Genomic DNA, 4643 nt, shown 5'->3' with positions numbered 1-4643 from the left:
TTTCCCCCCCCCTCTTCCGCGTGCGTCGGATGGTCCGCGCGGGGGTTGCTGGGGGATGTAGTCCAGCAGCCGGCTCCGCCCCTTCAGCTGACCGCGTGGGTGGACTACAACTCCCAAGGTACACCGCGGCTCCCCTCTGCCACAGGCGGCTTGGCTCTTGTGCTGTGTGTTCGGCCGGGGAAATGAAAGTGATAGTACGTGTCTGGTATTGCAAAACGAAGTATGGAAATACTGCCAGTTGTCACCATCTCGGAATTAGCAATCAACTTTTTTGTGAAATGCTACTTAAAGACCAGTTGTATAACAAACAACCACTCTGCGTAGATACGTACACCTATTTACCATTTTCCGCCCTGTGGCTTGAGTTACAATCATAAATTTCCTACAGTGCAGAAGGCCATTTAGCCCATCGAGATCACAATCCTACCCAGACCTTAGCCCAGTAATCCCACGTATTTACCTGCTAATCCCCTGCCACTAAGGGTCAATTTAGCATAGCCAATAAACCTAACCCGCATGTTTGGAGTGTGGGAGAAACCAGAGCACCCAGAGGAAACCCGCACAGACACAGGGAGAATGTACAAACTCCTCACAGTGACCCGAGGTTGGAGTTGAGCCTGGGTCCCTGATGCTGTGAGGTAGCAGTGCCAAGGAATGTGACAAAAAACTTCAACACTATGCTTAAATTTAAAGATAATTCCAACACTTGTTAGTTTTTATTAAATTTTATTAAATAATACAAAACCAGAGCTTATTCTGCAGTGTTCAAAGTTTGCTGCATTTGACCTCAGCCACCAAGGCCTACCCCGCAGTACTAACTAGCTCCAGTGTATCCTCATATTGGTCACTTCACAGCTTGCCCAATATAGCAATTAGTTTGTCCTAACCATACTTGACTCTGCTAACCAGCTCCTGTCCTTCACCACCCTTTCCTGTCTGCCTTCCAGCCCTACAGTAATCTACTCTCACATCACCCCACATGATCCTATGCTATCCCAATTTAAGAACATAATTACTAGCCCTTAGTAGTCAACTCTGTATTGTGCAACCCTGCAGAAACTTTCCTGGAAGTAGCCATTCTCTCCAAATTCTCCGACTACCTTGCCCCATTCTGTCCAAACTGATGCTCCAGTAGCCGGCTGTCCATGACTGAACCTTTAGTATTGCACCCTGTTCTCTCCCCTCCCCCTCACCCTGTAAGTAAGCAGCTTGCAGTGTCTATATCTTGAAAAACATGTACCAGTTATCTTACCAATGTGCAAAATCATTCTTTTTTAAAAAACATATACAAAAATGTTTTTGTCAGTTCCAAAGATGGGAGTGGAGTTTAAAGATCTATTGCATCATTTGATTGGTATAGCATTCTCCAGGGCTTGGTCTTCCCTCAACCAACACCAAGAATGTAATCTGCAGATTGGCTGCTGAAATTGGCACCATTTATTCCCCATATCTTCATCTATCTTAAAACTTTGAGCCTGGATCACCTTTTGATTAGGGTCATCCAGCCTAAAAACAGTATGTCTATTCTCTGTCCACAGACGTTGTTAGACCTGTTGAGATTTTCCAGCATTTTGCATTTTTTTACAGATTGCAGCATCCCTATTAATTTGCTTTTATCCCTTCTGGCTTCCCCACTAACCATTCTTTAAGTCCTACTTCTTGTCGTTCAGCTTCACACTCCTTGCGTATAGTACTCTTTCCAGTTCTCACTTGGCCAGGTGGTTCACCTTCACAATTTTCCAACAATTGGGCAACAAACAGTTTACTGCTGCAAGTGTCCACAGTGCCTTTCATGTAGATAAGTATCCTATAAACATAATTAAAACTAGAAACAGGTCTAGGTAATTGGCTGGAATGGCTGGCATTGTAGCCAGTGGCAGACAGATCTGAGCAATGAGGTCAGTGGCACATTTTGATGCGAGTAGAGTGTAAAGGAAACTTGGCGTGTCAGCTAGGATAAGCACTAGTAAATTCATCTGGGAATATTGGAGAACAAGAGGGGCATATTAGTCTCTAGAAAGGTCTATAGTGATAGTAGCAGGCTCAGGAGTGATGAGCAAATACATATTAGGAGTAGGCCATTTGGCCCTTTAATCCTGCTCATTCAATATGATATGCCTGATGTGATTGTGGCTTGAACTCCACATTCCACTGACCACATTGGAATCTTCTACTTCTACCTTAAAATATTCATTGATCCTGTCTTTGTCTTTTTTGGGGGAGAGTTCCAAAGATTCATGACTCTCCAAGGAAAAAAATTCTTACCTCAGTCTTTATTGGGAGAGCACTTTTTTTTAAACAGTATGAGGGGATTTTCATAGTAACTTTATTGCAGTGTTAATGTAAGCCTACTTGCAACGCTGATAAACTTTAAAATTTTAAACTTCATCCCCTAGTTATAGTCTCACAGGGAAATCTTCCTTCTGCATCCATCCTGTCAATTTCCCACAGGATGTTTCCTGTTTCAGTAAGATTATTGCTTAATTTTCTCAATTCCAATGCATACATCACAGTCTGACTAGCCTTTACTTGTGAGATAAGTGGCAATTGTTTACCAATACTGTGCTAATTGATGCTGAGCACCTGGGGAAACCCATGCAGACATGGGGAGCATTTGCTTGACAGTGAGCCAAGCCGGGAATTGAACCTGGGTCCCTGGCGCTGTGAGGCAGCAGTGCTAACTATTATGCCATGATACCACCCTAAATTTGTGTTTTTTATTGCATTGATTGATTGTATAGGGTTCCGTCCTGCAAAGGGAAGTTGACCATAGCATTGAGTAAGTGTTGGGATGTATTAGAATATTTTTCCCATCGGAAATAATGCAATTATGCATTCAAAACTGAAAAGAAATATAATGTTTGGAAATGCTAATATTATGACAGTAAATTATTTAAATGTCCACAGCTCTTTGTTGGGAAAATTGCTCTGCAGCTTTCACTTGGGAAGAGAAAGACACCTGCTCTTGGACTGATTGACAGAGCATCTGATGTAGCTTGGGAAAAAAGGGCCATTTGTTTTTGCAGCTTCAATTGGGTCCATTGTTTGAATTTCCAAGAGTTTGTTTTGTCAGGTTGGGTTGTCGTGAATGCCTGGCTCAGTTTCAAAAGCGACAGAACCACTTACCTCACTAGGGGGCACAGCTTAATTGACAGTTTTAAGTGGTTATTAAAGGATAATTGGTCTTTTGATGTGGTTTCTGAATAGATGTTTGCTTTTATAGCTAAATTAAAACTTGAAGGGATTTACATTTTTTCAATTGTGTCAAGATTTTTTTAAAAATGAGAAAGCTCTATTAGCTTATGAGAAGAGTACTTTTTAATATCCATTCGAAAGGATTCCCATTATTATTTCATGGCTTTTGAACATTTTACAGAATGAATACTGGTTGACTAGCTGTGGAGATGCATGGAAGATAAGAAAGGGTAGGGGAGGAATGAGGGGCATGGGGAAGGGGGAAAGGGGCCTGTGGGTCTGACATTCATCGCAGCAGTTGGACGAGTGCCCAGTAAACTAAGGCAAGTATTCTAATCTGCTGGCCTCACCATCTGTCCACTTCTATTGCTGCTTCAGGCCTGCCCCCAAAGGTGGTTGGCTTGATTCCAGCCCATTCTGCCTCCCCAGATGAAAAAATGACAGGCCTTCTTAAAAAGAGAGAGGTCTGCTGAATCAGGAAGCTTCACAACGCTACTTTCCCACCTCCCTCATGAAAACCTGGTCCAAAAGGTCTTCTATTGGCAAATGAACAGTAAAAGGAAGGGGTGGGGCTGATCAGGGATTGAAAAGGACCACAAAAGCAAAGGGCATGGCTGAGATGCTAAGGGACTACTTTGCATCTGCCTCTACCAGATAAGAAGCTGCTGCTGGGACTATGGTGAAAGAATGAGGAAAAGCAATATAAAATAAGGAGTTCAATTCCAAAGAATGCAGGAACAGAGGGACCTGCGAATGTGATGAATACTCTCCTTTTGCCCGGATGAGTGCAACTCTAACAACAATCGAGAAACACCAACAACATCCAAGGCAAAGCAACTTTATTTGGCACACCATCCACTACCTTCAATATTAATTCCCTCCAGTGGCGGCAGGTGATGGCACATTGACACAGTGGTTAGCACTGCTGCCTCATGGCACCGGGGACCTGTGTTCAGTCTCTGGTGTGGGACACTGTGCTGAGTCTGTACCTTTTTCCTATGTCTGCATGTGTTTCCTCTGGATGCCCCGGTTTCCTCCCACAGTCAGAAAGATGTGATGGTTAGGTACATTGACTATGCTAAATTCTCCCTCGGTGTGCCCAAACAACGTAAAAAGTCTGACAACACCAGGTTTTAGTCCAACCGATTTATTTGATAGTAAACTCACTAGCTTTCGAGGGGATTCCCTCTTCTTCAGGTGAATGGAGAGTTCTGGCCTCAGACAGAGCATATAAAGCACAGACAGTTTAGAGATTACTGATTAGAATGCGAATCTTTACACCTAACCTGCTGTTCGAGTCCTAAAGTGGCTGACAATGTGTGTGGAAGGAGCACTGATCACAGGTTAAAGAGATGTGTATTGTCTCCAGACCGTACAGTAAGTGAGGTTTTGCAAACCCAGGCAAGTCACGGGGGTTACAGATAGTGTGACATGAACCCAAGATCCCT

The sequence above is a fragment of the Carcharhinus amblyrhynchos genome, chromosome 19 (genome assembly GCF_965287045.1).
Source record: "Carcharhinus amblyrhynchos chromosome 19, sCarAmb.v2.hapA, whole genome shotgun sequence".
In the NCBI taxonomy this organism is placed as follows: Eukaryota; Metazoa; Chordata; class Chondrichthyes; order Carcharhiniformes; family Carcharhinidae; genus Carcharhinus; species Carcharhinus amblyrhynchos.
This window is presented reverse-complemented; position numbering follows the sequence as displayed.